Source organism: Macaca nemestrina, chromosome 13 (assembly GCF_043159975.1).
Source record: "Macaca nemestrina isolate mMacNem1 chromosome 13, mMacNem.hap1, whole genome shotgun sequence".
Taxonomy (NCBI): domain Eukaryota; kingdom Metazoa; phylum Chordata; class Mammalia; order Primates; family Cercopithecidae; genus Macaca; species Macaca nemestrina.
In genome coordinates, this window is record NC_092137.1 from 49798808 (window position 1) to 49826369 (window position 27562).

Here is a 27562-nt window from a genome sequence, read left to right on the forward strand (position 1 = left end):
TGGAGGGCTGCATTAGGAAAGTCTGGGAGCAGAAAGAACCTTTCCGATCATAAAGTGCCACCACCTCCTCTTCCTGGGGATCATCGATGCTGATTTTTTGTCATGTGAGGGTCAAACATGTTGAGATGACGGAGCATGTTCCATTTAGGATATTCGTCATCAGTGCATTGGGCTTGATCCTGCTTTAGTTCTGTTAATATTCTTCATGCTCTGAGAAAAAGGAAGTTTTGGGGTTTAATAACAATTGTGAAAGCTCAGTAAAATGAAAATCTGTTTCCAGGTCCCTCAGTTTCCCTAGAGCAAGACAACATTGCTTTTTGCTGATTATATAACACTGTTTTCTTTGTGCCATCCTCCTGGTGAAGAAATGACAATGACTTGCCACCATTGAGCACATCACATTCAAATTCATGCACTTCATATTTGTGGTCTTTGCACAGCCTGGACCCACTCTGCCAATCCTGATTATCTTTTGTCACACACCCTCTAGAAATCCCATCATTTTTGTTTTCAAGAGACTTGTGGCAAAAATTTGTCTCTGTGTTCCTTACTCTTGTAACTGAATAGTTTGAATTCCTATGACAGTCTACGTATGTTTCACAAATTTGAATACCAAATTATTTATCATCTCCTATCCTTTCCTCATTGCTTTGTGTGTGAAGAATACTTCAGGTCTAGAATGAGATCAAATGTAAAATGTCATAACACTCAGTACTAGAACAAGCTGCATTGTATTTCGCCTATGTGGTCTAGTCATGTTACTTTCTAATTTTAAACCTCAGATTCTCATCAGCAAAATTAAGAGATATCCCTTCTAGGGCAATGAATGTACATGTACAACTTTCTGACTGAATCATGGACCACTGAAGATTCAGGGCAAGTTTCACTTTGCTTTATATTTTTCAAAGCAAACAATACGGGTTTAATAAATAATTATTGGCCGGGCGTGGTAGCTCATGCCTGTATACCAGCTCTTTGGGAGGCCGAGGCGGGCAGATCACGAGGTCAGGAGTTCAAGACCCGCCTGGCCAACATAGTGAAACCCATCTCTACCAAAAATACAAAAATTAGCTGGGCATGGTGGCGGGCACCTGTAGTCCCAGCTCCTTGGAAGACTGAGGCAGGAGAATCACTTGAACCTGGGAGGCAGAGGTTGCAGTGAGCCAAGATCGCACCACTACACTTCAGCCTGGGTGACACAGACAGACCCTGTCTCAAAAAATAATAATAAATAAAATTATCAACTTGCCTAAACATTTATATAAATATTTACAGTGGAACTGTATACATTTTGGTGTGTCCATCATTTCTTTGGAGAATTAACCCAGAAAAATTTTTTCAGTCCATGTTACTTGGATAGGGTTGACCCTCCCCTGTTCCCTATATATGCACATGATCCACACTGATTGGTTCAAGGGTATGTTTTTCTCTCTCCCTCTCACTCTCTTCTGTCTCTTTCCCTGAAATTATGAGTTACAAGAACCTAGTAAAGTTAGAGCTGGCAGAAGCCAGTATTAAAAATGTGTAGAGAAAACCTGCTAAGTGAATGATGAGTTGGACTTTTTTCTTAACTTGTACTTAAATGATCCAATCAATATCATATTGTTATAATTTGAACCGATTATCCAACCTTGATGTATTTATACAAAGGAAATCAAGAGAAAAAAATGTAAACACAAAGGGATATTCATTACAGCAGGGTGTGGGGCTGGGGCTAAATTTCCAATATAAGAGGACTGAATATTAAATTACTGTGTATGAAATATTATATTGACATAATATTGAATGAATAAGTATATGTTATGAGTAACGAGATTGTAGGTTGTCTTGTATTATTTCCATTTCTATTATGATGATTTCTATGGGAAAAGAGGGTTATAAAAGAAAACCTAAGGAAAGATTATTCTGTGAGTAAAACACATTCTTGATTCTTGCACGGACACTTTCCCAGGCAAGGGAAAGGGAGGACAAGGTGTGTTATGGGAAGTCAGGGACCCCGAACAGAGGGACTGGCTGGAGCCGCAGCAGAGGAACATAAATTGTGAAGATTTCATTTTAATATGGACATTTATCAGTTCCCAAATAATACTTTTATAATTTTTTATGCCTGTCTTTAATCTCTTAATCCTGTTATCTTCATAAACTGAGGATGTATGTCACCTCAGGACCACTGTGATAATTGTGTTAACTGTACACATTGATTGTAAAACAAGTGTGTTTGAACAATATGAAATCAGTGCACCTTGAAAAAGAACAGAATAACAGTGACTTTTATGGAACAAGGGAAGACAACCATAAGGCCTGACTGCCTGAAGGGTTGGGCAAAAAAAGCCATATTTTCCTTCTTGCAGAGAGCCTATAAATGGACATGCAAGTAAGAAAAATATTGGTAAATTCTTTTCCTAGCAAGGAATATTAATATTAATACCCTGGGAAAGGAATGCATTCCTGGGGGGAGGTCTATAAATGGCCGCTCTGGGAATGTCTGTCTTGTGCAGTTGAGATAAGGACTGAGATAAGCCCTGGTCTCCTGCAGTATCCTCAGGCTTACTAGAGTTGGGAAAACTTGCCCTGGTAAACTTGTGGTCAGACCGGTTCTCTGCTCTCAAACCCTGTTTTCTGTTAAGATGTTTATCAAGACAATATGTGCACCACTGAACATAGACCCTTATCAGTGGTTCTACTTTTGCCCTTTGCCCTGTGATCTTTGTTAGACCCTTATCAGTGGTTCTGCTTTTGCCCTTTGTCCTGTTCCCTCAGAAGCATGTGATATTTGCTAGACCCTTATTAGTGGTTCTGCTTTTTGCTCTTTGAAGCATGTGATCTTTGTACCTACTCTCTGTTCTTACACACCCTTGCCTATTGAAACCCTTAATAAAAACTTCCTGGTCTGAGGCTCAGGTGGGCATCACGGTCCTACCGATATGTGATGTCACCCCCGGCGGCCCAGCTGTAAAATTCCTCTCTTTGTACTCTCTCTCTTTATTTCTCAGCCAGCCAACACTTGTGGAAAATAGAAAGAACTTATGCTGAAATATTGGGGGCAGGTTCCCCCAATATTGGTACAATGGCTCTGGCTTATGTTATCCTGTTGAGTTCCCACAATATTCCATGGAGGTAGCTGTTATTATTATCTTATATATGAGGAAACCCAGGCTCAGAGAAGAAACTAGCTTAAAGGCACTCATGAGTTTAGACACAAATACCTCTGATAGATTGTATGTCTCTATTTAAACAAGTCTTTGAACTCAAAACCAGACTGAGGACATATCAGAATTGCAGATCATATAAAGGTTGATAAACTAAGATTTAAAGTAGTGTGCAATCGGCCGGGTGTGGTGGCTCATGCCTGGCCAACATGGTGAAACCTCGTATCTACTAAAAGCACAAAAATTAGCTGGGCTTGGTGGTGGGCATCTATAACCCCAGCTACTTGGGAGGCTGAGGCAGGAAAATTGCTTGAACCCAAAAGGCGGAGGTTGCCGTGAGCCGAGATTGTGCCACTGCACTCCAGCCTGGGTGACAGAATGAGACTCTATCTCCAACAAATTAAAATAAAATAAAATTAAAAATAAAATAAGATAAGTGAGCAAGAGGCAGAGGCCAGAGTGGGCACAGCACCTACACCATTGAGTCTTTTAGAATTCATCTAGGTGCATAGCATAAATTTAAAACATTAAAACACTATGTAAAAATAGCACAGTTCCTTGAGCAGTATTTTGTTAGATGCACCATTTCTTCTTTAATACTTGAGATTTTGACTACCATAACTGATAGCAAATGCAGTGTCAAGACACTGAATTGTGTTGTCTTAATTTATGAAACTGGAATCATCCATGTATTTGAATGTTGATGAATGGTGATAAGTGATTGGATTTAAAGTGAGCAGATAAAAGTAATCAGCATTACAATTTCATGTAAGGATGGTCTTTTTATCCTTAAATATGTGGAAGTAAATGACAGTAATGGGATCTCTTTATCATCAATTTGTCTAGGTGTGGTCCTCTATCAACTTCAGATCAAAGAAAGACAAAAGTTAAATCTTCATGGAAGGATGCTCTGTAGAATGTTTTACTAGCTCCAACGAATGGCAACTATTTCCATACAAGAGCTACAGATCATCTGTTTATGAATTTGATTTGGTGGGGGAGGGCTGGGGTAAGTGTGTGTGAGACAGGGACTGGGGGTAGTAACCAGACAACTATTTATATTCCCATAATTACTACCTAGATTTCCTTGTGCCCAAAGACTAACTCTAGAAATACTGATAGTGGCAGCCTTCTTAAGTCAGTCTCTGCAGAGAACTCTAGTGAGTTCCAGATCCTTTTGCAATATTAGAGATTCAGGGGAAAAATGTTGGGCACTAAACTGTAATGTCCTCATACATTTTTTTTTAATCAATGGGTATTTGCAAAGAGGGAGCAATAATTGGAATTTAGAGCATATTTTGTGATTTCTCATTAGGAGTAAGGGCAGAGTTTAACAGTTTTTATTTTCATTCCTATAATCAACCTCAAAGATTCTGTCCTATTACTTTAAACTTTTCATATTAGCATGTCTTATACTTTAAAATAGCCTGGGAGTAAAATGACAAATAGGACAAAATTAACCTTTTTTTTCATGTCCTTTTTTCTCTTTGGCAAGATTCCATCTCTAGCACGCTGTAGTATACACCTCTACTCAACCCCCATTATCCAGTATACTCTGTGCAGCATAGACAGGCTTCTGCTGCTAAGAAGCTACATACATGTATCTAATTATACCTTTGTATCCTTTCTTTTCTTAAGATAGTTCATCTAAACATAGTTTTCACCTGGGATTATTGTAAAGATTAAAGTATATAATATATAAATTATTTTGAATATTAAAGTACTATATGAAAGCAATTTTTACTGTAGTACTCCACAGATTCAGGGCTCTCACCTCAATGAATTTCCATTAATGTCCCTTTAGAACCTACTAGATAACAGGCAACAAAAGGAAGAATTAATAGGCAATGCAAACACAGTCAAGTTGTATAGAGAAGTCCATCTAGCTGAAGACTGGGAGCTAATCATTGGATTTAGCAAAATAAAGGTTGTTGGTGACCTTGAGAAAGCAGTTTTGGGAAGCTAGTAAGAGTGAAAGGTTAATTAAAGTTTTGTTTTTGTTTTTGTTTTTAAGAATGGGAATAAGAGAAATCAGATGCAATAAGTATAACAACTATTTTGAGGAGTTTTGCTACATAGCAAATGAGTTGGTAGAGGCTGAAGAGCAGGTTTGTTTGTAGGCTGATAAAGAGGATTCAGCAGAGAGAGAAAAAAAATGACAAAACAGGAGAAACATTGCTGGAGAGGGTTGCTGCAGAGCCTTTGCATTGGCAAAATCAGACAAGATGGGGCAAAGGAGGGGTTGGTGTTAGATGGCAGCACAAACATGTCTTCCATCAGAATAGGAGGCAGAACTGATGCTAGTAGCTATTGAGTGTGATGGTGGGGGCTTGTCAAACTTTCCTTCTAATTGACATTATTTTCTGGTGAAGTTGGAAGAATGGCATAAAAATGACAGTGAATTGGAGTTAAAATGAGATGGGAAGGAGAATGGAATATTCATTTGGTTCTGTGGAAGAGGAAATGGACTAGAACATAAAAGTATGACTTCTGGGCAACATCAAGGGCCCAGTCGAGATTAGGGGTTCTTAAAGAGATAGGCTATAGGCACAAAGTACAAGATGATATGGATTTCTCTGGAGTTAAGGTTTTTACTAAATACAAAAGCCAAGAAGAGACAATGGAGTGTTAATGTTAGGGAGTGGTAATAATGGTTGATTGTGGAATTTAAAGGGAGGTGAGGACCTGAAAAGGCTTGGAAGTCAGTGAAAAGAATGTGGGATCAATGTATAATCAATGCCAGGTTCAAGCACTATTGGCATCAAAAAGCACAAAGGGAGAACTGCAAATAAAAGCAATAGTGGTCAAATGTAGAGTGACTAAAATTGAGATTACTGAAAAATTGTATTTAATGACAAGGTAGAGGTATAAGGTATGATAGTCTTTCTTCAGACACCTGCATGGCTTGCTTCCTCACTTCCTTTAGGGTTTTGCTCCTCATACCACTTCTCTGGGAGACCTCTCCTCATTAACCTATTTACAATTTTGACTTCTTTTTACCCTCACTGGCACTTGATATCACTATTTCCTGTTTTATATTCTCTCAATGAATTTTTTTACTGTCTCACATTCTATATATATTGATGTATTGTTTATTGTTTGTCTTCCACTACTGAAATTAAAAATCAAGAAGAACCAGGATTTGGATCTATTTTGATACCTACAGCTTCTCTAGAGACTACAGCGTTGCCTGGCACGTAGTAGACTTGGCACTCAATATATTTTTGTTGAATGGCTTGTATAAAACAATTGTCCATTTGACTATGACAATTCCAAAGAACTAATAACTTCTCGTAAGTTTATAGCTTCTTCTGCATAGCTGACTTTTCTGAATAGCTGAGGATAAATTAGTCAAGTTCCTATTTAATTATTTTTGAATAGAAATACAAATAAGAGGAAAATATGGAGCTGTCTTTCACCGTAAGTTGAGTTAAACGGGACACTAACCATTTATCAACTATTTTAGGTCATTATTATAAAACAAACTGTTAGACTTTCCTGAAATATGTATGAATTTTGGTCCCTTGCAAAGAAGTGTGCACTACAAAACTTTCAGTTGCACCTATTCCTTTTGTCTCCTCTTTTCTGTCAGGCAATCAACTATTATGTTGTACTGTAATGTGTGCACATTCCTAAAACAGATCATTCTACCACCAACATCTATTCCTACTCCAAAATTTGCTGTTTTCATATATTTTGAACCAATTTTACAGGATTTATGTAAAAGAAGAGAATATAAACATTAAGTGAGGGCACTAGGGCTACAGGTTTTTGTTATCTTTATTCCCTACTTCTAGATTCCTTAACTTTGTGCTAGAGAGGGGAGATTGATAGATGTTGAATTATGAAGATGTGCAAAGTTACTGTAATTTAGGTCATGTGATATTTTTATTCCTCAAATTTCCCTTTTCTCATGTAAATGGCTGCCTTCCCCACCTATTCATATAGCCAACCCTATGTTGAGAGAGCTAAACACATAATGGCATCATGAAAATGTGCAAGAAGAAAGGATACCAACTAAGGTCCTCTGGAAAAACCCTATCCTTAAAATGTGCTCATCTACTAAATTCCCAAATACTCTTAGGACAAAATTCCATTTGAAAGCATGGCCTTGCTAAATAAACAAATGACAAAGCATTTTAAAAAGAAGAAAAAGCAGTGTATTTCAGTAGTTTTAAAGATAATGCAAAGGTCTATGATAAATCTTGAATAATTCACCTGACCTAGATTTAAATAGCACAAATAATTCATGCAAAAATAAACATTTAGTTAACAAATGTTCCTATAGCTTCAAGTATTACATTTAGAGTTTATGTTGTTTTTGGAACCTCAGTTCTACTCCGTAATTTTGGGGGAAAAAATAGCCAACTAAGAGTGAGAAAAGCAGAGTTCTTTTACTGATTTCTGACATAACTTATCAAGTCATATCCCTGACTGTTGTGCTTTCTGGGCCTCAGTTTCTTCACCTGTAAAACAATCCCCAAAGTCTCTGATAGTCTGAATTCTACAAAACATTGCTGTTGGATTAAAGAACTGAGGAGGAATTCTGCTTCCACCAGTAGAGGGTAGTGTTACCTAGACAAGATCTCAACATGAGTCCAGGACAGATGGAGCAAAGAAAGCCGAATTTAGAATGGAGAATTGGTAGCTACCTACTTCTCCCAGTCTTGAGTCACCAGACCACAAATGCTTCTCCACAAAATAGCAATCTTAGGCAAGTGTAGAAATGCACTCCTCCTCAATAATTTGCCACTATTCCCAAAATGGTCACATTACTCATTTCTATTGGAATATGAACAGAAATTTAAACTCCTGCAATCTGTGTTGTTTTCTGAAATTTAAAGTTTGTTCTATGAATACATTCATTTATATAAAATACAGCAGCTTGTCTATACATATTTGAACATTTCAAAATTACAGTTGAAAGTAGCAGATTTTTCCTCCTGCAAAAATATTTAAGAAGTATTTATAAAATTTGATTATGTTTAATATCATGCTGAGAGAGAAAACTTTAATTGTACTTTTTAATTTACATGTAACCAGTTATTGGCTTGTAATAGGTAATTCTAAATGTCTAAGTATATAATGTATAGTCACAATAATGGATGAAAATATCTCAATCAGCCTGCAAAGTTTACAGAATGGCTCTCATTAAGGTGATTCCCACATGGGTCACAAAAGTTATCTAAGAAATGGATTTCCAGTCAGGTGCAGTGGCTCATGCCTATAATCCCAGCACTTTGGGAAGTCCAGGTGGGCGGATCATGAGGTCAGGAGTTCAAGACCAGCCTGGTCAACACAGTGAAACCCCGTCTCTACCAAAAATACAAAAATCAGTAGGGCATGGTAGCATGCGCCTGTTGTCCCAGCTACTCAGGAGGCTGAGGCAGGAGAATCGCCTGAACCCAGGAGGCAGAGGTTGTGGTGAGCTGAGATCATGCCACTGCACTCCAGCATGGGTAACTGAATAAGACTCCACCTCCAAAAAAAATTAAAAATTAAAAATTACAAAAAAGAAAAGAAATGGATTGCCAAATAGCAAGTTCCGTCTGGTAGGATAAGACTGATGCATGTGAAATAGTAGCAGAATTAGGTAGTTTAAGATACTGTCTGTTCAATACTAAGTCAGTAGGAGACAAGAAAGTATTCATCAAAAAACTGACAAAATAGATGAAGACAGGATGAGATATAGTTAATGGAGAATCCTTCAAAGAGAGTGTACCATTTAACAACTACAAATGAAAACTTAGACAACACATGTAAAAATATATTAAAAAGGCCAAGGTACTATGCCAATGTGAAGTATTATTATTATTATTATTATTACAGCCTTGGGGTTCATGGTCACCATGAAGCTCTGTCCTTGGTGACCCTTGGAAGGCACTTTGGTAGAATCTTTCCATTTCTGCTTCGTCTTTGACCTTTATCAATGATAGAAGTCCTACTTAGTATTTTTTTCTGTTAATATAAATGTGGAAGCCTACAAGTGAACACAGAATATGTAATTTCAGAAATATTAATACAGAAATGATGTCATTCCACCTGGATCCAGGAAAGCACCTTACGCTGTACTAGTCCCAGCCTAGACAGCAGCAATCTGTCTTTCCATGCAATACACCTCTGATGCTATTTCTGGTTGTAAGAGTGCTCCCTTTTAGGTGGAGTTAAAATGTTCTCAGATTAGAAGAAAACCTGGCTATTTGAGAGAAAATAAAATCATTCTTCTTCCCACCCCCCAATCCCTTCTCTTTTGCCTATGGCAACTATAAATGCAATAAAATGTGAAAGTGGGAAAGAATTGCTATGGCAACATAGTGTGCTCTAATAATGAAAATGGCATCTAATGAGCAGAAGCAGCTAGAACTTTAAGGGAAAGAGAAAGGAAGTGCACCTTGAAGAAGCAGGAATAACAAATGTAAAAAGTTTAAAGTTTTCCTTTCTCCAGCCTACGTATATTGGCCCCTTTAGAAAAGTTAGATTCGTATCTTAACTTCCTCTAAGGAATATTCTAACAAGACAAGGTGTTAAAATTTATCGGGTGAAACGGGAGGTTGGGGATGGGGACAGTGGTAGGAATTACCCAGTAATTCCTAAAAGTAGAAGGAGAGATCACTTTCTTTGATCTAGAAATATGGGACAATGTACAGTCACTTAGGGGATCCACAGAGATATGTGTGTCTACACTCTCTGGTTTGAGGCCCAGCTTCCCAGCTTCCTGATTTCTTTGACAACATAATTCTCTTCTCCACAAGAATTATTTACCAAAACAGCTTCCAAGTTGCAGAGGAAACAATGCATACGCATCATGACTAGAATGAACATGCAAGTTGAGATCCTTAAGGAAAACAGGAGGGACTGGTGAGAACCATACAGTGGCTTGAAGTAAATTGAATGTATTCCACCTATTTGTTCAAAGAAATGTATAATTGGGCTATCATTCAGAACTGGCTAGGTTATGCTGCAAAATAAGCCAACTGCAACAGTTTCATGGTTTAAGCAAAAAAGTTGATTTCTCATTCACACTGTCAATCACATATAGGTAGAATGCTCAGCTTCGTATCATCCTCATTCTAGGAATTAGGCTGAATTTTATCAGTATTGGGTCATGGTGAAGAACATCTGAGGGTCTTGTGGGAGTAATTATTAATAAATGCTCTTGTCTGAAAGTGAGAAATGTCACCATTGTCAATTCTACCTATAACACATGGGCCAGAATGACCCTGTCCAATTTCAAGAAAAAGATAATGAGTAATAGTCATCTCATGTATTCAGAAAAAGAAGAAAAAGAGACAAACATGATAAATCTACTATGAGGGTACCCAGAATTTTTATGTAATAATGTATGTATAACAAAGCTGTTACTTAAGATTCACATTTATGTTCTCTGGCAAAGTGGTAGGCCACTGCATTATATGCAAAGCCATTTTATTCCATCCAATAAGGTGAGTGGATAGAGACAGAAGAAAGGCTTGAGTATCCTAGATAGCACTGGTGAAGAAGCAGTGTGGTCATTTGAACTACCTTTCAAAACAGGGATTGTAGACTCCACCTACTGGCAAGAGTTCAGTAGCAAATTGTTCCAGGAGTGTAGGTTGAGGCCTTGTCGTCCATCAAAAGTTGGGAAGATGGATATAAGGATCAGGTTTCTCAGAACCTGAAAGCTGCCAGAACCTCCTGACAACTGTTTGTACATATTTCCTCATTCACATCTTTGTTAAAGGTGTTCCTCAACTTAAAACAAAAAATAAACTAAAACCTGTTTTCCTACTTTTCCCTTACTTTAATTCTTCACACTCAGTTCAGGCCCCATTGCTACTCATTCCATTCTTTGAACTACCATTGCTCTCATAATCAGAATGCATTTCTTTAAAAAAAAAATAGTGGTTCTCTACAATTCTACAGATTCCACTTTTTCTGCCCTCTCAACGTAAGCCCTGTGACAATAGTAACCACGCCTTTTCTCTTTTGCAGTCTCTCCTAGCCCTTAGCACAGAGCTGTTAACAAAGATTACAGACAATACATATTTATTGATACACTTGTAACTGGAAAAGGAAGAATAATTTTTATTGAGAATCATCTGAACTAATGCAAATATACTTTGGGTAACTATGTTATCACTAAAGCTTTATTTTAAGACAGCTTTCTGATCTTGAGTCTATTGATGCTTCAATCCTTTCAAGCCCCTTCCAGTGAGGTGGGAAAGGTAGTAAGAGAAAAAGAGTAGTTAGTGATGAGAACAATATGGTCTAGGGAAGTAAGAATTGAATTGGAAACCTGGAGCTTGGATTCTATTCTTGGCTCTGCTACTCACAAGCTATATAAAGATAGGCCTACACATCTTCATCTATGAAAAGGGGATGCTTGCAATTGTCTTGGCTACTTTATAGAATGTTGTGAGAATTGAATAAAATCATTTAAGAGAAATCTGAAACTTTAAAAATATTTTACAAATGTAATTTTAAAGTGGGTTCACTAAGAAGGATCTAACTTGTATCTAATGTCTTTTGTGCTATGGGAGGAATTTCAGCAAGGGTAGGAGGTATGTCATAAATCTCTGATAACACATGTTCTGAACTCTTTGAAAGCATTGTATCTAATCAGCACAAAGTCCTGTTGCTAATTGCAGGGGGTTTCTCCCTGGGCATTCAGTTCAGTTTGCAAAGTGTTATATTTATAACTTTCTGAAGCCTCAGTCCCTCTCAGAATCCCAGGAAATAAGAGTGTGATCTGATTGTGACTGAAGATTACAGGTTGATATTTTCAGGCTGGTGGTGATTTCTAACAAAAGCAAAACAGCAGGTATCACTGAGAGAAGGGCACTAAAGCTTTCCACAGCTCTAATAGGGCCTGCCTCCCCTCCTTCCTTCCCTTTCTCCCTACCTCCCATTGGAAGAGAAAAAGATCATGACTGCAGTCAGAATAAACCTGCTTACCTACCACAGTGGGCACAGACGTGGGTGGAAAGACAGGCTTATAGGGGCTTTAGCAGTAGTGAAAGAATTACCAGAGGCAGGAGAAATTCAGATTTTGAAGCATGTGGATGAGAAATAGTGATACTACTTCATGAATTGCAGGGACTCTGTACTGGAGAATCTGAATATGAGAGCTCAGCAGCCCACACTACAAGGAGTTATTAATGGTGAGGAACATGGCAGACATAACACGGGTGTGCAGGCAGGGGACCTGGGTTTGAGTTTCAGTGCCAAGTTATTACTGTCCTTAGCTTCTCTGAGCATTAGTTTTCTCACCTAAAAATAGCAAAATAGGAGCAATAACAACAGCTACTTCAAATCTTTGGTGCAATAAATGAGAATATTTATGGAAGGGTCTTTCCTTTAATAAGAGTAACTGGTACCTAGTTTATAATTATGAAAAGACATTATATCAATATTCTGCAGTGATCAAGGCAATGAGGATTATGAATGCTTGTGATATAGATGTAGAGAAACAGACCTGGGAGTAAAAGAACTTACATCTAGCATCGTGGACATAACACAGCCTGAGAGCTTGACAATGGGGAAAGGAGATTTAGAGTCCTGTGATTTTTTTTATGGAAATTCTGAGATTATAGTTGTGAGGATATGCAGCATATGAGAAGTGTGGTCTTGCAAAGATGTTAACATCCTAATGCCCAGAACCTGTGAATACATTACTTTACATGGCAAAGGGGAAGTAAGGTTACAGATGGAGTTAAGGTTGATCACCAGCTAACATTAAAATAGGAAGATTATCTTTCCTAGATTATCACGTGGGCCCAATGTTTTCACAGGCATGTTTGAAAGTACAAAAGAGGCCGGGCGTGGTTGCCTCACACCTGTAATCCCAGAAGTTTGAGAGGGGCAGGCGGGCAGATCACCTGAAGTCAGGAGTTTGAGACCAGCGTGGCCAACGTGGTGAAACCTTGTCTCTACTAAAAATACAAAAATTAGCCAGGTTTGGTGGCGCACACCTGTAATTCCAGCTACTCAGGAGGCTCAGACAAGAGAATCACTTGAACCTGGGAGGCAGAGGTTGCAGTGAGCAGAGATCACACCATTGCACTCCAGCCTAGCTTACAAGAGTGAAACTCCGTCTCATAAAGAAAATAAATAAAAGTGCAAGAGAGAGTCAGAGAAAGAAATGAAATGACAGAAGCAGAGTCAGCGTGATACAATATGAAAAAATCAACCAGATATCGCTGGGTTTGAAGATGCAGAAGAAGGATCGTGAGCCAAGGGATGAAGGTAGACTCAAGGAGCTGGAAAGGGTGAGGATGTGGATTTTCAAATTTTCTCCCAGAGTCTCTAGACTAGAAGGAACGCAGCTCAGTCTACACCTTGATTTTAGTTCAGTGAGACTCCATGTTGGACCTCTAATCTACAGAACTATACGATAATAAATTTGTTTTAAACCATTAAGTGTGTGATAATCATACATCAGCAACAGAAAACTCTTGCCATATTCAAAGTAAGATATTAAATGCTAAGTAAGGTCTAAGTGTTTAAGAGGTTTGCACATCAGAAGTGTGAGTGGGTAAGCAAAACAAAGACTGTAGTGAAAATTAGTACACAAATTTTTTTCTGAATATTTGCTCCACAACCTAATGAAATTAGACAACCTCCTAAATTCAACCTCTTCACTTCACTGAGGACATTCAATGAATAATAAAGCCCACAGATTCAATTGTCTTTTTGTGAAATAAAGTATGTGACTTATACAACATGTAGAGGAGTTGTTGTTGTCAGAGTGGGTAGAGGTTTGTTTTGGGCAAAGGGACAGAGTTGTCTTTTTTTTCTTTTTTAAAAATCAACCATGAACTACCTCAGCTCATTTTCTCATCCTACAGTCTAGTGGGTATATTTAATTCAGTCTGGGCTTGAGGAAAAGATCATGGGTAAGGTAAATCTCTTAAACAGCTGTTTTATAAAGGAAGTTTTGTATTTTCATGGTGTAGTTACGAATATTCTTTTCAAATGAGATTTTTGAAAATGATTTTTCTGCAAACTTGGAACAAAAGTACCTGGACCAGACTTTGAATGCAGAAGGCAAGTTTCACTTTAGGTGTTAAGCATTTGAATCAGGACCTGCATGTAGAGTAGCTGTGTAATATCAAATGCTTTTGGAGAACTCTCTTGAATATTTGCTTTTGCAGACCAGTTCTGCAAAAGGGGTATTCTTCACTCATTTTATCACAACTTTTCCTGAAGAAAATGCCACTGTTTTATAGGAGCAGAACTTAGAGGGAAAAACCTTGTGTATCCATTACATTGTCACTGATCCTCCTAAGCCTCCAGATGTTTATCTGTGTGGTCTGTCAAGACGGGGAGACGTGGGTAAAAATAAAATTGACAATAAATAATGTACCCACATTTAAATATTTTTCTTTCTATTTCTGAAATTATTGCTAAGATCTAATATTAATGGAGAAACATTACCAAGACACACGAGGAGCATGTGTGCACATATGTAGGTAGTGGGTATTTCTGTAGGGTCAGTGGTGTGACACCTGTAAGAGATAAGAGCATTCTGTCCACAAATTCTAATTGAACACAGAATGACTTCATAAATCTTTCCCAAATGCAACTCAGCTATTAAACACAAAGTAAAAACAGGAGCATCACTCTTGCTCACACCAGCTATATGCCTAATTTGGAGCTTTGCTGTCTTTCAGGTTCCCAATGGACACCATTCATTTCAAATTACGTAGCTTCAATACACTAGATACTGTTTGCCTGTCTCCACATAACACTGCCCAGATTTTTTAGATTTACCGGATTTCCCACAGCTACATGAAAATAACTGTTTCATCACATAATGATTGAGCTTTTAGTGTTTACCTAGTCAGGGACTATTTCTCTAATAAGCTATGCCTGTAGTAATTTCTGAAGCAAGAATACTAAGAATATTTGTTATTGAATGGAGCCCTTACCAGTCATTAGTGGCTGTTAAGCCACAATTAGATCCATTTTCTACATGATATAAAATTAGTTAGGCATAACTGATTCATAGGGAAAGCTGTGTACAATCTCCTGCTTTTTGTAATTCAAAATGAAAGGTGATGCTGTGTATGCAGGGTAACTTTGATTTTGCCCTGTTTCTCTCTCTCTCTCTCTCTCTATATATATATATATACACACACACACGCACACACACATATGTATATATGTATATATAGTATGTGTGTGTATATATATACACACACACTTGAATTAAGTGTTGCAGTTTATAAATTATTTCAGGTTTAATTCATAGCCACTCCATTTGCACACTCAAATTTATCATTCCCTAGCTGATAATAGTGTGTGTGTGTGTGTGTGCTGTGTGTGTGTGTGTGATGTAAAAATGAAGGCTAAAAATTGAAATGGTTTATATAAAGGTAATATCCATTTATCAAATGCTTGATATTTTATAAATCTCAGGCAGGGTGCACATTTTTACTCACTCTTTAGTTGAAATCTAGAAATTATTTGGCTGGTACGTATGCTAGCTTTTACTAAATGTTAAGTTATAAAGATGCAAGAGGTATCTATGAACAGCTTAATACACTCCATTTCTGCTTCTGCCAAGAAAAAAGTGGAAGATTTTGTGCTGTTGAGAAAGGAATAGTAGAAGTGTTGAAATAACATTTTTCTACTATTTATTTCTATATAAAATGTTCAGGCTCTGAAAACTCATCTACAAATTACTTGTGGAATGTTCATAGGATAACTACACATCTGGATCAGCTCACAATAGTTCTAGTTTAAGCCAGTGCCCTCTGTGAATAGGAACACCATTCCACTTTCAGAAGTGTCATGGTTTGAATGATAAATTACATTAACCGTCTAGATGTTAAAGAAATTGTTTAGATATTCAATAAAATTGTTGTCCTTAATTACTATGTAACTCAATTAGCAAGTTTTCCTAAGCATCTACTGAAGGCACATACAAAATGTTACAGGAATATGCAACATGATTCCATCCCATGAGAAGTTTGCAACCTTTGTGTTTTTAATCCAATATAATAAATTGGACAGTATTCTGGTAAAGAAAGAAAAGCACTAATGTTTCCCAGCAAATTATAACAGTCATATGACACAAATTTATATCTTTACGACCTTAAATAATTTATCTGACCTTGCTAAGCCGATCTTTGTGTACATAAAATGAAGACAAACGTAGGATTCTTAACAGAACTGTGGTGAATATTCAATGAAATAAAGTCTGCAAGTGCTTAGCAGAATACTCGTCCTATGGTCAAGCTCAAAAGATATTGGCCAAAAAAAGCACAGACCAATGAATAGATGGATGGATGAATTAACAATTAACATATACCACAAAATTAATATTTTTGTTGAAACGAGAGAGAGGAAAGGGCAAGCGATTTTTAATGCATCTCTCCCATTCTCTCCCTTTCTATGCAATTTGGGGCAAGTTATTTCATCTCTTTGTGCCTCAGTTTCCTCAGCTCTACAATGGGAAAAATAATAGTGCAATTGCTGTGAGGATTCAGCACATGTAAAACACTGGTCCGTAGTGATTGCTCATGAAACTTCAGTTATTGCTATTTCATTTAGCGGTTATTATTACATGAAAAATATACTAATTAGAGGAGACGTGGACCGTACTCTACTGAAAAAAAAATGGAGGATCACATTAAATGTCTCCATGATTAAAGATTTTTAAAAGGAATGGGTTGCAAATAGGTTATATCTAGAACCCCTCTGAGACTCAGTACTGTCCTCTTTCTTTCAGTGAGCATGATTACTCACCCACATGATTATTTGCTGCAGCTAAAACAACAAAAGTGAACAAACAACAAAACCTAGATGATGTGGTTAAGACAGATTCAGCTCCCGAACTCCCGGAAGCTTAAGAGGTTCCTTCAAGGCCAAATCTGAATGCTTATAATTCAGAGTGTTGATAAAAAAAATTCATAAAAATATTTGTGTAAGCAGTGCTTCAGTAACTGAGTGTTCTTTATCACAAGCAGCCATTCTTCCTAACCTGCCTTAAAAGGAAAATTGTTGCTATTATTGTAATTCAAAAGATGAGATGGAGGGAAGTGGACTGCCTGGACTAAGGTCATGTATTAAGTCAACAGCAGAGGGAGACCCAGAATCTAAAGTAAAAGTAAACAATTATTTTCTCCCAACAATAGTGGTACTTCAATTCTAAGACTATTACCTTTCATTGCCTTGACTTTACATTTTAGCAGATTCTACTGCTTTTGAAAGCAGCAAGCTTTATACAATTCCACCTACTTGAATGAATGAGTTTTTAAAAATCACAAATTTCCAAATGCTGGTGGTTACACTTCAACTCTCAGTGCATTTATTAAAGAAACATTCTCTCAATCTAGTCAGTCTACTATATTCTAAAATAATAAATGGGGAGTTGAATCTGGGCCCCATACACATTAGCTGACCAGCTAGCCTTGCTCAACTGGGAGCTTTTGACACTGAATCCACGTTTTTCAAATAGCCAGGGGGTATGTAGGACAACTTCTAGTTCTTGTCACGTGTCCCTGTTATTTGGGAAAGCACTTTATTCAACTGACTCATTATTATTTTTCATGAATATTAAAAGTGGCAGTAGATCATGGAGTTGTAGCCAGATATCTCAAATCAATGTGGAAATTGACAAATATCAAATGAAGCAAACATTCCCAACAATTAACTTCCAGCTATCCTATAAGAGAGTCAAAGCTAAAGAGCAGAGACCATGCCTAGAAGAGCTTTGTAAGATTTCTTTAGCTTGACTTTATGGGTTTTTGTTCTGTTTCATTTTGCCTCCTAGCTAGTTTATCACAGTAATTAACATGGAAATGTGGGATACCTCTTCTGTTAACTGAAAGCAACATCATGGGGTCAAAAGCTGGGGTGCCACTTCCTTTCCACAATCTTCAGGGAAGAGTGATTTAAAGGGCAGTGATGCAAAGCAGGCTGAGCCCCCAGAGTCTTTTGAAACTGTATGTGAAGATTCACCTTGAGTTTGATGTGTGACCTTGGAGGTTTGAAAAGACAACTTACATATGGAACTTTTATATTGAAGAAAAACAGCCTTAGCTGTCCAGGAAATGATAAAGGACACTCAAGAGCCTTGCACAGTACCATCGTGGCCCCACTGCCTATGGAATATAGTCCTAGTCTACCTCTTCAAACATACTGCCTTTCATACCCACTATGTTTTATGTAACCTAAATTATTTGCAGTTCCATGTACAAACCCAAGGCATTGCTGCCACAGGGATATCACTTAAATACTTCCTTACGTTCAAACTCATTGCACCTTCAGCTCCATGTGTTCCTTATCTCAGTAAATTGAAAATCCATTCACTGACACCACTAATTGTTCAAACTAAAAATTTATAATCATCCATGAACGTTTTTTCCCACCTACCCATCAGATCCATCAATAAATCCAGATTTCAACCACTTCTGACCCCTTCTCCTACTTCAAAGCAGGTGCAAACTATGTCCTTTCTTGCCTAGATTATTGCAGTAAACTTCTAATCAGCCTTATTTTTCCTTTTCACTGGAAAGCAGTGATTCTGCTAACATATAAACCATTTAAAAATATGTCATTCCTCTGCTCAAAATTTTCTTTACTTCTCATATCAGTCAGACTAAGGCCAGTGTCCCAACAGTGACCTGTAAGACCCTGTATGATCCAGGTTTGTCTTATATCTTTAGCCTCATCTCCTATTTCTCTTCTTGCTTATTCTCCTCCAGTCAGAATAGCCTTTTTGGCTTTTCTTTTACAAACCAATGACACTCCCTCCTTAGATTCTTAATACTTCCTGGGCAGACAATTTTCTTCTCTTAGTTATGCAAATGGCTTTTCTCTTTACCCTCTTCAGGTATCTGCTTAAATGTCATATTCCCTGTGACAGTTATCTTTGATAGTATCTGCCATCTAGCATATTGTATATTTTATTTATATTCTTTCTGTCTCCTTTCATTAGAAGGGAAGTTCATTTCCATAGAGAAGTTTATTTATTTTGTTTATTTTTGTGTCCTCCAACACCTAGAAGAGAGCCAGGCATATAGTAGATTCTCATTACACATCTCACGAATGAATGAATATATGAATTAAAGTCACCTCTTTACATCGCTAAAAATACTTTATGAGCATCTCAAAAAATGATTGATTCTTTCTTCCTTGAGGGGCCATAGTTCCTGGAGGGTCTAGAAACACCCGATTCCCAAGTTCCAGATAGCAAGAATTATAAAATCTTTTCAAAGATATGTCACTATTACTACTAGGTTCTGGTTACAATTCTACAAATTCCCTGTGGGCATAGTTAATCTGAAGTGCCTTTGAAAAAAAAAAAAAAAAAAACCAATTACCTCTTGGTTTCTACTCTCCCCAGCACCATGACATCCCCCCATGATTAATTCTCACTTCATTTTCTATACCATCAGCTTCAGAGCCAGCACTGTCTTCAAACAAATTACTAAAGGCAACATGATAACCTGGCAGAATTGCCTTCACTTCAGTTGTCTTTCTCCCTTTGAAGTTAAATCCCCTCTGCTCTTATCAGATTATTTTAGCAGATTGTATGTGATGTTTTATTGGTTTTGTTGTTCTATTTCAGTATGAACATTTTGGCTTATTCTAATGAGAGGTGATATAAATTTGCTAATGACATGAATAATTATAAGTCTAAATATTAGCTGGGTATGTGACTGCTGGTAGAATGCCTCAGTGAAAAACAAACCCCGTGGAAGCCAACAAAGAGACAAAATGACAACTATAATCAAAGTCTTTCTTCCCGTCTGGCAACTTATATGCAGATAGCACCTAAAGCTGAGTACATGAGCAAATGGTAAGGAGGTGGAGTATATAAACTAAGTTTTCAGTTTATAAAGTTGGTAGATTACAGATAAATGGTGGATGTGGGCTGTGTTGGGCTCTAAATTGCTGATTGAGATGAATGGCTCAATTAAATTTTAATTGTCTAATATGTATTATGGTCTTAATTGTTACAAGGCACTGGGGTAGGAATTTCCAAGAAAACATGAATAATATTGAGTAAGCATCATTTCTATTTCAAAGAGCTTTTAACTTAATAGAGAAGAATATAAATGAATACATTACAAAGACATAGTTGCAGATTGGCAAAAAAGATGTAGGCACAAATTGCAATGAAGTTCAATTGATGAAGAAGTTATAATTAATTCACTTGTGTTTGCTGAGAAAGCTGCGGAAGAGGACAGGAAATGAATGTGGACGTATGTAAATGCTGAAAAAAGGCTTCCCCTATGCAGAGAGAATCTAGGATGAGTTCTGAAATATAACATTTTAATAGTCAGAGATGTTCAGGAAGAGCATGCCAGGAAGAGTGTGGCAAGAAGTGAATGTAAAGTTGGAAAAATTCAGAATACAGTAAAGTAATCGACTGGGGTGAAGCACAGGGAAGTGACAGTAAGAAGGACCAAAAGACAGGTAGAGTCAGTATTTCAGACAACCCTTAAATATCAGGCTATAACTTTGTACTTAACTTATTGGAAATGAGGACCTCAGAAGACTTTGGAGCATGAGTAGGGACATGATAAAAGTTCCTAAAATGGTAAGATTCTTTTAGAATTATCAGAAGAATTATGAAAGTGCTGCTTTCTTTCTTCCTTCTTTAGTCTTTCTCCATCTCTCTTGGCCATTGGGTTCCAGAGTCTCTTTGGAAATAATCAAACCCTTTGTAAGTAATGTAGACATCAAAGTTAAGAGTTTGATCAATATAAGTCCTAAAACTGAGTAAATCCTCACAGTAATTGTACTATTATTTTTCCCATCATAGAGCTGAGGAAACTGAGACACAAAGAGATCTGAAGCATCCTGCACAAAGTCACATAACTAGTAAAGGGCAGAGAGAAGGGGAAGGGGTGAGGGAGAAAGGAGAACCAAACATGCATTGTTGAATTGTTATAGAAGTATACCAGTAGACATTTGCTTAATGTATTATGGCCTTGGGTAAATTAATTTAAAGCACTAGAATTTTAATGAGGATTAATGAGTTGAATTAATAGTTAGAATTTTTAAATGTATTACTGACTATTTTGGTAGTTTTAGTTAAATATTTCTCAATTGCCTTGTTATATTGAATGAACAGTTCTAGTCAAAGAAGGTTACACAGGAATATTTCATGTATTCTGTGCTTACAAGGCTGTGGTTCTCACTGAAGAACAAATGGAGATATCTGAAGCATGAACAAAGAGAAAAGGGCTGCTTACTTTGAACTGTAGACATATACTTTTCTGTAATAACCAATGAACAGGAAATAGATTTGGTTTTGGAAAGTATGTATGACAATAATTCTGCAAACTTTTTTAAAGGAAACATTCTCATTAATGCAGCTAAGGTGTTCTTGTTTGCTCCATTTAACAGCTATTCAGCTTTATTCTCACCCAGGGTGTGTGAAGAAGTCAGTTATAAAAAATGCCGTAAGTGCACTGATTTAGGGAAAAACTAGCACAATATCATTCCCTTTGCTCCATCAACTCACTTACCTGCAAAAAGATAACTGCAGCTACAAAGGTGTTTAAAAAATCTTAAATTGGTCATGATCCAGAGAGATGCAATAATCCCCCTTTCTCCCCTTCAGTCTTCAAAACTGAGAAGTTGTGATTGCTCTAATATATGGTCCTGCCTAGCTACTTAGCCTAAGAATAAATGTCTCTTTATCCATCCTTTGGCTACTCTCCTCTACTTGGGGTAAGTACTGGGGACAAGAGCTATGTTGGGGACATAAACTGTGGTCCTTGGTTAGGGCTAGATGATCATAAGGATAAATTTATTATGATTTGTTTACATTTATTCATATGGGTACATTTCATTTCAGTGTAATTATGGTATAAAGTCCTCACAAGGAAAGACCTGAAGAGGGTGTGTGTGTGAGTGTGCGTGTGGGTGTGTTGTTGTCAAACATTTTTCTGGATAAAAAATTAGTGAAACCTGCACAGAAAAATCCTTTGGATTCAAAAGTCAGGAGAGATTTCTTTCTGAGTGACTCAAAACCATTAGAAATCTCTAATGTTTTAGCTGCCAGATATATTGCGCATGCTTTTCTCAACCAAAGTAGACATTATATAATTGTATTTATTCATTTTCCATGAACCTGAAGCTTCATTAGAAGTTTGTATTTGGTCAAGAATTTTTAAAATGTAAATTCTACCTTATTCAACAATCCTTTCTCTAGAAATATAATTTAAGTAGCTATACTATCTTTGGCTCAGGCTTCTAGATAAACTATCTTAGGTCAGGCTTCAGAAGCAGCCTCTGAAACAAGAATTTATGTGTAAGTGACTTCTTAAAGAAAATGCCCCAGGAGAAACCAGAAATATAATCGAAGAAGTAGAACAGAGAGGAGAAAGAGTTCAAGCAGGAGTGCAAAATCAGGCAATGATCCACCATGATGGTAGTGGCCTGATGACACAGGTGCACTCTGCGGTATAAATTATGTCTGAAACTTTGTCCTGATCTGTGGCAAAGGAGCTGGGCTTTAACATCCTGTGCCTGCATCAGTCAGTTGTTCACTAAGGGTGCTCTATGTATGCAAAGCTACTTGTTCTATGTACGCAAAGCAGCCTCTCTGGCCCCAAGGCAGAAATCAGAAAAGTCACAGCGCAAGTAGTGAAAGCAAAAGCACGATGGAGATGAAAAGGGGCATGCAGAACCTGCCTAACGGATGCAAGGTTGATGTGAGCAGAGTACTGAGAGTGTCCTCTACATACACCAAGGCAGTAATTAGAGGTAGACATACTTATGTCTGAGTTTACTACCATTACTTGAGAATCCAGAAGAGGGATGATTTGCTTTATTCACAGAGTGAAATACTAAACAGATATTGAAAAGTTTTCATTAATTTATTCAACAAGCATTCTTTTGAGGTTGATATATTCCAACTGCCATGAATACATCACACAATACAGAAAAGAGAGTCTGCCCACAAAAGGCTAACACTCTACAGGGGAAATAGACAACAAACAATAAGCAAAGGAAATGGAGAATGTAGAAGAAAATGGATTATACAAAACAAAACAGAACCAGGCATGGTTAGGCAGGAGTTCCAAGGGTAAAAAGTGTACGTGAAGACAGGAAAGAGATATTTTAAATTGAAAAGGTAATTGAAAAGGCTCAACTGAGCAACGATTTGAAGGAGATGAATGAGTAAAGACTGACACATGCATATCTGGTGAACTGTTTTACTAGTCAAGGGAGACAGTACAAAGGATATATGTAGAGGAAACATACCTGCTGTGTTTGAAGAATAGCAAGAAGTTTGGTGAGCCTGGATTAGGCTGGATAAGACATAGAAATAACGTAAGTGACAAGGTCAGAGAATCAACAGAGTGCCAGATCATCTAGAGCTGAGTAGGTCATGGTAAGAACTTTGGTTGAGGAAGATGAAAAAGAATTAGATCATTTGAGCACAAGTCTGACATGATCTGACTTACATTTTTAAAGGAATCACTCTGGCTATGTATTAAGAATAGGTGGGAGCAAGGAGATCAGTTGGAAACTATTAAAACTATTCAGGCCCATAGTAACAGTGAATTAAACAAAACAGTATCCCTGGAGATAGGTGAGAAGTACTGGATTATGTTATAGACGTAGACCATGGAATTTCCTGGCATATTGGATAAAAGGTATGAGGGGAACAAGAGAAGTGTCAAGGAGGATTCACATTTTCTGCCTGAGAAACTGAAAGGTGAGAGCAGCAATTAATATTACTTCAGTTCCCACTTGAAGAAACATTGACCTTCCCATATTCATTGATCACGTGACACAGGATTTCCTCTGAGGAGATATCGAGGTTTGCTGAAATTGTTGAGGGACAAATAACTCATGAAACAATCTTAAGCACCTAATTGAAGGCATCTATGAACAGGCTGGTACCACTCACTTATTGTCTGCTCTTTGGCCTAGCCCTTTATTCCTTCTGTTTAGAGATTACTTGAGAATTCAAAGAAGGATGAATTCCTTTATTCACAGAGTGGAATACTATACAGATACTTAAAAAGCATTTTCTTTAAGAAGTCACTTACATATAAATTCTTTTTCCAGAGGCTGCTTCTGAAGCCTGACCTAAGATAGTCTATCTAAAATCCTGAGCCAAGACTTGCCATAGCCTGAAAGGACTGCGCCCTTCACCTCATCTTTAAATTTTAATCACATTAGTTTTATTACTTCTGTTAACTTCCATTCATGGGAAATGGACTTGTATGTTTTCCATCATTTTAAGACCAATAAGAGACATAGTGTCTGTATATACATGGTGATAGAATGTGTAAAAGCCTGACCAGGATCCACTCTTTTCCTAATGTTTCTATCTTAATGTTCAATAGCAAGGTCCTCTGTGAACACAACTACCCTAACTCGCATCTGGGTTGATTCTTGTTTCCCATCTTCCTTCCTGTGGGTATCACTGTCTTGAGTTTTCATGAAACTAGATTTTCAGGCAACAAATAACTCCATCTAGAAGAGGTAATTAAAACAGATGTCCTTAAAATGAATTCCTAAATCTGATTAAATTTATTATCAACCTGTAGCCCAAATTCAAGGTAATAAAATTGATAATTAGTCTACCTTTACATTCATGACCACTAATTTCAAATTAGCTCCCAAGTCTACCCAAAAGTACTCCTCTTCAAAATCATTATTTTGCATTTCTTCATCTCTCTTCAAATGCCCAATACCTCCTTAGCTTGCTTCTTGAATCACTGGAAGAAAAATAAAAGCAATCAAATGATTGTCAAATCTCTCAAATTACTTGGATCTACAACCTTTCTCTCTCACTTACCTCCAATTACAACAGTTCTCTTGTCCTTCTTTAAAGGGCAACTCCTTTACTTTTGTCCTGGATTCCAACCCTATCTGTCTTTATAAGAACTATTTTAGGCCGGGCGCGGTGGCTCAAGCCTGTAATCCCAGCACTTTGGGAGGCCGAGGCGGGCGGATCACAAGGTCAGGAGATCGAGACCACAGTGAAACCCCGTCTCTACTAAAAATACAAAAAATTAGCCGGGCGCGGTGGCGGGCGCCTGTAGTCCCAGCTACTCAGGAGGCTGAGGCAGGAGAATGGCGGGAACCCGGGAGGCGGAGCTTGCAGTGAGCCGAGATCGCGCCACTGCACTCCAGCCTGGGCAACAGCGTGAGACTCCGTCTCAAAAAAAAAAAAAAAAAAAAAGAACTATTTTATTCAGTTATCACCACCAATTTGTTGCATTATTAATTTATTTCTCTTTAATGGTTCATGCCCTTCAGTATACAAAAATGCTCCCATAACTTTCTAACAAAGAGAAAAATTCCTTAACTTTTCTTGCTCTCATTCTATATCCCATGTCCCAGCTCTTCTTTACAACAAAATCTATTATTTTACTTTTATTTTAGGTTCAGTGTTACACGTACAAGTTTGTTATATAGGTAAGTTGTGTATCACAGAGGTTTGGAATACAGATTATTTCATCACCAGGTAGTAAGCATAATCACCCATAAGTAGTTTTTCGATCCTCACCCTACTCCAACCCTCCACCTTCAAGTAGACCTTGGTTTCTATCATTCCCTTGTGTTTCTGTGTACTCAATGTTTAGCTTCCACTTACAAGTAAGAACATGCGTTATTTGCTTTACTTTTTCTGCATTAGTTCACTTAGGATAATGGGAACTAGCTGTATCCATGTTGCTGTATAGGACATGATCTCGTTCTTTTTATGGCTGTGTAATATTCCATGGTGCATATGTGGCACATTTTCTTTATTTAGTCTACCGTTGATGGGCATGTAGATTAATTCCATGTGTTTTCTATTGTGAATCATGCTGCAATTAACATACACATGCATGTGCCTTTATAGTAAAATGATTTATATTCTTTTGCGTATATACCCAATAATGGGATTGCTGGGTTCCATGTTAATTCTGTTTTAAATTCTTTGACAAATCAAACTGCCTTCCACAATGGCTGAACTAATTTATTAACTAATAAATTAGAGAACTAATTCTAATAAATTAGATAACTAATTTCCACCTGCAGTGTATAAACCTTCCCTTTTCTCCACAGCCTCACCAACATCTGTTATTCTTTGACTTTTTAATAACAGTCATTCTGACTGGTGGGAGAGGGTATCTCATTATAATTTTGATTTGCATTTCTAATGATTAGTGATGTTTAGAATTTTTTCATAAGCTTGTTGGCTATACGTATGTCTTCTTTTGAAAAGTGTCTGTTCATATCTTTTGCCCACTTTCTAATGGGGTTGTTTTTTGCTTGTAAATTTATTTAAGCTCCTTATAGATTCTGGATATTAGTCCTTTGTCAGATGGATGATTTGCAACAATTTTCTCCCATTCTGTAGGCTGTCCATTTACTCTCTTGATGGTTTCTTTTGTTGTGCAGAAGCCCTTTATTTTCTCACACCATATTCAAAAATCAACTCAAGATGGATTAAATACTAAAATGTAAAACCTAAAACTATAAAAATCCTGGAAGAAAGCCTAAAAGATTGGTGAAGAGGTTTTTGCACTAGATGTTTCTACTTTCTCACATCCCTTTCTCTTATTAATCCATCCAGTAGGGTTTATAAGCCAACCATTTCAATGATGCTGCTTTTACCATAGCCCATAGCAATCCACATCCTTTCACATCTGTGTCCTTATTCAATCTTTCAGCACCATTCAAAGAAAGTATAAAACTCTTCTTTCTTGAAACATTTGAGACATTTTCTTATCTTCCAAAACCACACAGTTTTCCTCCTTACCACAGTGTCTTATGTAGTTTCTCCTCCAGAGATCAATTTCAAATATTAGAATAACCCAGGGCATGGTGTCAGTTCCATTCTCTTCCCTTAGTCATATTGCTCTTCTGTGGTTAGGTCTTGTGAGGCATTTTTAAGGACAAACATAGAAATAAAAAGAATATGAACAATTTTTTTCATGTAGGTCTTATCTAGATCTAATTATTTCACTCATAACATTTCATAACATAGATTTCCTCACATAGCATTTCATTCTTTATTCTAGGATACTTGTGCAGCATGAAATATACATGATTGCACAGTGTAATTATAAAATAAAAGGTTTTGAAAAACTTAGTTCTATATACAGATACTAAGAACATTACATAAGAGCAGAAGCAGACGAGATTTTTTATTTTTAAAAGGACAAATTCTTACCTTTTGAGACTCATAGGAGAGTGGATTTATCCATATTGGATGATGACTATACATCCTAACATAGTAAAGATATATTAGCATCATTTGATGAACAAGGGAAAATATTTAACTTGAAAAATAGACAAAATACTGTCAAAAATAGGCATTCTATGTATTCTTCCTCTCTTCTGATTTCAAGCAAGATAATGACAGATCCTTAAATTATTTATTCATTGAGGGCTAGGTTCCTTTTTCTTCTGTATTTAGCTCTGTTCTGCTGTTAGAAAAGAGAAAGTGTGTGGTGTGT

General features: G+C 37.1%; 1 long non-coding RNA gene across 1 annotated transcript; it reads right to left on the minus strand.

Moving 5' to 3' along the window:
• On the minus strand, nucleotides 1–27562 carry LOC105465011 (uncharacterized). The gene is made up of 3 exons (XR_977213.2): nucleotides 27277–27562; nucleotides 26863–26978; nucleotides 1–210 (listed from the first exon to the last, which is right to left on the minus strand). It is a non-coding gene; the product is annotated as an uncharacterized lncRNA (long non-coding RNA).